The sequence below is a fragment of the Triticum aestivum genome, chromosome 3B, assembly GCF_018294505.1.
Source record: "Triticum aestivum cultivar Chinese Spring chromosome 3B, IWGSC CS RefSeq v2.1, whole genome shotgun sequence".
Taxonomy (NCBI): domain Eukaryota; kingdom Viridiplantae; phylum Streptophyta; class Magnoliopsida; order Poales; family Poaceae; genus Triticum; species Triticum aestivum.
In genome coordinates, this window is record NC_057801.1 from 665,035,478 (window position 1) to 665,044,364 (window position 8,887).

An 8,887-nucleotide genomic window follows, 5' to 3' on the forward strand; every position below is an offset into this window, starting at 1 on the left:
TCCATTGTGCATCATGTTTTTCTATGATTATTTATTATGTTTTGGGTCATTATTTCACTTTATGATGCTATTCTAATGCCTTTTCTCTTTTGTTTTGCAAGTTTCACATGTAAAATGAGATTGCCGGCGGCTGGAATTTTGGACATGAAAAAACTGCAGCAAAGATCGATATTCTCCACAGCTCCAAGTGACCTAAAAATTTATGAAGAATTGTTTTAGAATATGTAAAAAAATACTGGTGGAAGAAATACCAGGAGGGAGGCCACTAGAGAGCCACGAGCTCGCCCCCCTAGGGCGTGGCTAGAGCGCTCATCAACCTACCAACAGGCCTCTAGGGCCCATCTTCTCCTATATAATGCTATTTGCCCTAAAAAATCAAAAGAAGGCTTTCGGGACAAAGCGCCGTTGTCTCGAGGCAGAACCTGGGCAGGAGCACTTTTGCTCTCCGGCGGAGCAATTCCGTCGGGGATACTTCCCTCCGAGAGGGGGAAATCAAAGCCATCAACATCACCAATGACCCTCGCATCGTGGGAGGACCAATCTTCATCAACATCTTCACGAGCACCATCTCCTCCCAAACCCTACTTCATCTCTTGTATTCAATCTTTGTCTTAAAACCTTAGATTGGTACATGTGGGTTGCTAGTAGTGTTGATTACATCTTGTAGTTGATGCTAGTTGGTTTATTTGGTGGAAGATTATATGTTTAGATCCTCAAGCATATTCAATACCCCTCTGATCTTGAACATGAATATGATTTGTGAGTACTTAGTTTTTTTTCTTTAGGACATGGGAGAAGTCTTGTCATAAGTAATCATGTGAAGTTTGTATTCGTTCGATATTTTGATGATATGCATGTTGTTCTTCCTTTAATGGTGTCATGTGAACGTCAATTACATGACACTTCACCATACTTGGGCCTAAGGGAATACGTTGTGAGTGATAAGTAGATGATGGGTTGCGAGAGTGACATAAGTATACGTTATTCCGTAAGGGGCTGATTTGGATCCATATGTTTTATGCTATGGTTATATTTATCTTAATTATCCTTCCGTAGTTGCAGATGCTTGTGAGAGGGGGTAATCATAAGAGGGTTGCTTGTTCAAGTAAGAATAACACCCTAGCACCAGTCCACCCACATATAAAATTATCAAAGTAGCAAATGTGAATCAACTAAACATGATGAACATGACTAGACGACAATTCCCATGTGTCCTCAAGAACACTTTGCTTATTATAAGAGAACTTTCCGGCTTGTCCTTTGCTATAAAAAGGATCGGACTACCTTGTTGCACCTTTGTTACTATTGTCACTTGTTACTTTTTACGAATTAAGTTGCTACAAAACTATCTGTTACCGCTACTTTCAGTACTTGTAGAGAATACCTTGCTGAAAACCGCTTATCATTTCCTTCTACTCCTCGTTGGGCTCGACACTCTTATTTATTGAAAGGACTATGATTGATCCCTCATACTTATGGTTCATCAAGACTCTTTTCTGGCGCCGTTGCTGGGGAGTGAAGAGCCTTTAGTAAGTGGAATTTGGTAAGGAAACATTTTTATTATGTGCTAAAATTTATTATCACTTGTCACTATGGAAAATAATCCTTTGAGGAGCTTGATCGGGGTATCTTCACCTCAACCGGAAGCAATATGAGTCGCTCCTCAACCTACTGGACCTATTGAAAATATTTACTATGAGATTCCCTCAGGTATGTTAGAGAAACTACTAGCTAATCCTTATGTAGGAGATGGAACAATACATCCTGATATGCACTTGATTTATATAAATGAAATTTGTGGATTGTTTAAGCTTGCGGGTTTATCCAACGATGGAGTTAAGAATAAGGTATTCCATTTATCTTTGGGGGGGAGGCATTGACATGGTATAGGCTATTGGATGATACTGGAACATGGGATTGGAACCGGTTGAAGCTGGAATTTCACCGGAAATTTTATGTTATGCATTTGGTTCATCGTGATCGGAATTATATATATAATTTTTGCCTCGTGAAGGAAAAAGTATCGCTCAAGCTTGGGGGAGGATTAAATATATGATTCACACATGCCCCAATCATGAGCTCTCAAGAGAAATAATTATACAAAACTTTTGTGCTCGGCTTTCTCACAATGATCAATCAATACTCGATACTTCTTCTATGGGTTCCTTTATGAAGCGAACTATTGAATTCAAATGGGATCTTCTGTAAATAATTAAATGCAACTCCAAATATTGGGAAATCGACAAAGGTAAAGAGTCAGGTATAAATCTTGAGTTTGATTGTGTTAAATCTTTTATGGAAACCGATGCTTTTCATTAGTTTAGTACTAAATATGGACTTGACTCTATAGTAGCTACCTTTTGTGAATCATTTGCTTCACATGTTGATCTCCCTAAGGAGAAGTGGTTTAAATTTCATCCACCTATTGAAGTAAATTGCGAGGAACCTGTTATAGCTAAATATGAAACAATCATTTATAATGTTGATGCAGTTGTGCCTACTGCTTATATTAAGAAACCTCCTTTTTTTGTTAGGATTAAGGAACATGCAAAAGCTACAAATGTAGTTAATAAGAGTAATGCTAAATCACCTAAAACCTCTGAACAAATTAAAGTGGAACCTAATGTTGCAATGATCAAAGATCTTTTGGTTGATAATATTGATGGACATGTCATATATTTCTGTGAGGAAGCAAGTAGGATTGCTAAGCAAGATACATCAGATAAAAACAAACCCGTTTGTTGGCATACCTATTGTTTTCTATTAAAATTGGAGATCTTTGTTGTCATGGTTTATGTGATATGGGTGCTAGCGTAAGTGTTATTCCATTTACTTTATATCAAGAAGTCATGAATGACATTGCACCTGCTCAGATAGAAGATATTGAAGTTACTATTAAACTTGCAAACAGATATACTATTTCACCACTTGGGATTGTTAGAGATATTGAAGTCTTGTGTGGTAAGATTAAATACCCTACTGATTTTCTAGTTCTTGGATCACAAGAAGATGATTTTTGTCCCATTATAATTGGAAGAACTTTCCTGAATACTATTGATGTCTACTACGTAACTTTATTCTTATAGACTCGTGTTGGGCCTCCAAGCGCAGAGTTTTATAGGACAGTAGCAAATTTCCCTCAAGTGGATGACCTAAGGTTTATCAGTCCGTGGGAGGCGTAGGATGAAGATGGTCTCTCTCAAACAACCCTGCAACCAAATACAAGAAATATCTTGTGTCACAACCCACCCAATACAATGACAAATTGTATAGGTGCACTAGTTCGGCGAAGAGATGGTGATACAAGTGTAGTATGGATAGTAGAAATATATTTTTATAATCTGAATAAATAAAAATAAAAAGGCAGTAAATCATAAAAGTGAGCACAAACGGTATTGCAATGCTTAAAAACAAGGCCTAGGCTTCATACTTTCGCTAGTGCAATCTCTCAACAATGCTAACATAGTTAGATTATATGGCAATCCCTCAACGTGGGATAAAGAATCACTCCAAAGTTCTTATCTAGCAGAGAACATAAGATGAAATTGTTTGTAGGGTACGAAACCACCTCAAAGTTACCCTTTCCGGTCGATCTATCGAGCTATTCCTATAAGTGTCACAAACAGCCCTAGAGTTCGTACTAAAATACCACCATATGATACACATCAACCAACTCTAATGTCACCTAGATACTCCACTGTCACCACAAGTATATATGAGTTGATTATACGATATGCAACAAGCAACTTCAGATTCATAATACTCAAGCCAACACAAAGAACTTCAAAGAGTGCCCCAAGATTTCTACCAGAGAAATAAAGACAAAAACATGCATCAACCCCTATTCATAGATTACCCTAATGTCACTTCGAGAATCCGTGAGTTGGAGTGCCAAAACGTACATCAAGTGAATGAATATGATACCCCATTGTCCCCATGGGTATTCATAGCAAGACTTACATCAAGTGTTCTCAAGTCCATAAAAGTATTCAATCCGATAGAAGTGAAATCTCAAAGGAAAAACTCAATTCATCACAATGACATATAGAGGGGAAAACACCGTATGATCCAACTATATTAACAAAGCTCGCGGTACATCAAGATCATGCTAAATCAAGAACACGAGAGAGAGAGGGAGAGAGAGAGAGAACACAAATACTAGTACAAACCCTCAGCCCCGAGGGTGGACTACTCCCTCCTCATCATGGTGGCTGTCAGGATGATGAAGATGGCCTCCGGTGATGATTTCCCCCTCCAGCAGGGTGCCGGATCAGGGTCCGGATTGGTTTTTCATTGATATAGAGGCTTGCGGCGGCGGAACTTCTCATCTAGCATTATTTCTGGGGGGTTTATGTATATAGGATTTTTCAGCGTTGGAATCACACGAAGACAGGCCTCGAGGGGCCCACTGCCCACCAGGGCGCGCTAGAAGGGGGTGGCGCGCCCTGGTGCCTAGTGGGCAGCAGGGGGGCCCTCCAGTGGTTCTTTGCTCCAATATTCTTCATTTGTTCCATAAAAAACTCCAAAAAGTTTCATCCAATCCCGAGAACTTTTATTTCTGCACAAAAACAACACCACGGTAGTTCTGCTGAAAACAGCGTCAGTCCGGGTTAGTTCCATTCAAATCATACCAAAACTATATAAAATTGTTGTAACCATGGCATTAATACTTCATAAATTATAGATACATTGGAGACATATCAGCATCCTCGAGCTTAATTCCTGCTCGTCTCGAGTAGGTAAATAATAAAAGAAATAATTTATGAAGTATGAATGCTAGCATAGTGTATAGGTTTGATCAATGATAATTTCAATCACTTTCCCTAGCATTATAGCAACAACTTTTTCTCATAAAACTCACCATGATAAAGTAGCACTTGAAAACGGAATTTTTTATGTGGAATGCCACCGATCATATTCATCATGTACTCTTTCTTTTGCATGGAGATTTGGACTTGAATGATTCAAAGCAATAGTCTATAATTTGACATGGAGACATCAATACTCAAGCATACTGACAAGCAACCATGTCTTTCAAAATATCAATGCTAAAGAAAGTTATCCCTAGCCCATTACACTCAATCATTGATCCATTTATGAAACACACTCAACATTAGCTACATCCAATGCAAAAGTATGATAATATTACTCTCTAGTTGGTATTTTATAAGAGAAGATGGACACGCAAATTAAAAACAAAAATTGCATAAAAGTAAATAGATAGGCCCTTTGCAGAGGGAAGGAGAGATTTGCAGAGGTGCCAGAGCTCAAAGCTTAAATTGAGAGATAATATTATTTTGAGAGGCATGCTTTTCCTGTCAACAAAAATGACTGAGAATTCTCAATATCTTCCATGCTAGGTAAATCATAGGAGATTCCCAAACATAAAATAAAGTTTATTTCCTTTTCCATCATTCTTTCACAATCCATAGCTCGCCGTATCCACGGGTGCCTTCCATACCAACACTTTCCAAGCAATTTATTATGAACAACACATATATATATATATATTTCATTTTGAGACCGGGCATCCCTATTACCTGCCACACTCTCGTGCAATGACAAGTGAATAAACACTCATCTTGAGAATAACATACCTAGCATGGAAAATATTGGCCACCCCCTGCCGCTTCATGAGCGGTACGGGCACACAAAAAGGAAACTCATTTTGAAAATTAGAGTTGGCACATATAAATTTACTTGGAATGACATGAAAATACCGCATATAGGTAGGTATGGTGGACTCATTTGGCACAACTTTGCTTATGATTTGGATGCACAAGCAGTATTCCCGCTTAGTACAAATGAAGGCTAGCAAATAGATTGAGAAGTGACAAACCAAAAAGCAAAAACAGTCATTAACATGCATTGAACATAACTAACACTGAATAATGCACCGTAAGTAGGATGTAACTTCGTTGCATAACTATTGACTTTATGTGCGTGCATAGGGAATCACAAACATTAACACCAATATTCTTACCAAACCACAATTACTCACTAACATGACTCGCATATTATCATCTCCATGTCGCAAAACTATTGCAAGGAATCAAACTTATCATATCTAATGATCTACATGAAAGTTTTTTACTATATACTTCTTGGATATTCATCATATTAGGACCAATTTCATAGCTTGTGGAAATTGTTATCACTATCATGAACTCTCAAAAAAATATAAGTGAAGCATGAGAGTGTTCGACAAACTACTCCAGAAAGATATAAGTAAAGTTCAAATGAGTAGTTAAGCAAATATGTAGCTATTTAAAGACTCTCTCTCTCATTTAAAAAAAACTTTCAGATCTAAGTATTTTATTCAAACAGAAAGCAAAACAAAATAAAATGACATTCCAAGAATAGCACATCTCATGCGAAGAAGCAAAAACTTAGGATCAACCGATACTAACCGGTAATTGTTGATGAGGAAAGGTGGGATGCCAACCGGGGCATCCCCAAGCTTATATGCTTGAGACTTCTTCAAATATTATCTTGGGATGCCTTGGGCATCCCCAAGCTTGAACATTTGTGTCTCCTTAATTCCTCTTATATCATGTCTTCCCCAAATCTTAAAAACTTCATCCACAAAACTCAACAAGAAATCATGAGATAAGTTAGTATAAATCAATGCAAAAACCTTATCATTCTCTACTGTAGCAAATCATTAAAATTATTATTTAACATTGTATAGTAAATTCCAGTACATATTTAATAGTCCTATCCTCAAATAGAATCACTAAACAAGCAAACATATGCAAACAATGCAAACATAACAACAATCTCTCTAAACAGGACAGTTTGTAAAGAATGCAAGAAGATTCACACTTTTTAACTCCAAAAATTCTGAAAATTTACCACACTATAGAAAATTTATAGTAGCTTACTGTGTAAAAATTTCAAGATTTTATCATGCTCTGACTTTTTCTCACGAATTCAGACAATGATAGAAAACTTTCGGTTTTCAAACGACAACATGTAGACTTGCAAAATAAGCATGGTAAAGGCTATACTTGACATTTTTATTGAAATAAAGATTTAAAAAATTATTCTAAATAACAGCAAGCAAATCTTAACAAAATAAAATGAAGATCCAAGAAAACTCATATCATGTGACGAATAAAAATATATCCAAGTGAGATTACCGATAATGTTGGAGATGAAAGAGGGGATGCTTTCCGGGGCATCCCCAAGCTTAGTTGCTTGGGTATTCCTTGAATATTACCTTGGGGTGCCTTGGGCATCCCTAAGCTTAGTGTATTGCCACTCCTTATTCTCCTCATATCGATATCTCACCCAAAACTTGAAACTTCAATCACACAAGAGATCCGTTAGTATGATAAAGCAAATCACCACGTTAAGTACTATTGCAAACCCATTCGTATTTTATTATTGCATTATACCTAATGTATTCTAACTTTACCATGGCTTATGCCCCCCGATACAATCCATAGATTCATCAAAATAAGCACACAATGCAACGAAAACACAATCTGTCAAAAACAGAACAATCTGTAGAGATCCGAATTATAGTCATACTTCCGTAACTCCAAAAAATGTGAAAATTTAGGAAAGCATGCGTAATTTGTATAAAACTTGTGTGTAAAAATTTTATAATTTTATCACGCCCAGTGAATTTTGAAAATTCTGTTATTGGACGCAAAAGTTTTTGTTTATGCACATAATCAAATCAACTATCACCCAAATCATCCCAAAGGCTTTATTTAGCACAATCACTAATTAAAACATAGAACACAATCTAAACAGAAGGCATAGTTGCATATTTATTGAAGAACAACAAGGAAAACAAAATTTTCAAAGATAACTATTGGGTTGCCTCCCAACAAGCGCTATTGTTTTACGTGCCTAGCTAGGCATGATGCTCACATAAAAGTAAATAATTGAAACACAAAGAGAGTATCATGAATCATATGGCAAGCACATTTAAGTCTAACATACTTCCTATGCATAGTGATTTTGTGAGCAAACGAATTATGGGAGCAAGAATCAACTAGCATAGGAAGGCAAAAACAAGCATTACTTCGGTATTTTCAACACATAGAGAGGAAACTTGGTATTATTGAGATATGTAAAAGCATATGTTCCTCTCTCATAATAATTTTCAGTAGCATCATGAATGAATTCAACAATATAGCTATCACATAAAGCATTCTTCTCATGATTCATAAGCATAGAAATTTTACTACTCTCCACATAAGCAAATTTATTCTCATCGGTAGTGGTGGGAGCAAATTCAATGAAATAACTATCATATGAAACTTGATTCACATAATCAATTTGAGCATGACAAGTTTCATGGATGTCATCACTCTTTATAACATACATGTCATCACAATAATCATCATATGTAGCAACTTTTTTATCATAGTCAATTGAAGCATCTTCCAAAGTAGTGGATTCATCACTAAATAAAGTCATGAGCTCCCCAAATCCACTTTTATCAATACCATAACAAGATTCGACACCCTCCAAAATAGTGTGATCATTAGTTAGAGTTGAGACTCTTCCAAACCCACATCCATCATTGTATTCATCATAAATACGAGGCATGATATCATCATAATAAATTTGCGCATCAAAACTTGGGGACTAAAAATATCATCTTCATCAAAAATGGCATCCCCAATCTTATGGCTTTGCACCCAGTCAAAGGTATTGAGGGCGTAGCTATTGTAAGTATAACCGTGGTCAAAATCGAGGTAGTACTCGTGGTCGGCATAGCCTTGCGCAATGACAGCAACAACAATGATGATGCCCCTCCCTCCTTGAGGAACTGCTCGCTAAGTGAATTCCAGTAACAACGACAATGTAAGTTCCCCAAGATCCCAAGACGTGCCCAGTTGGTCGATGCTCACGTCAGACACCAACT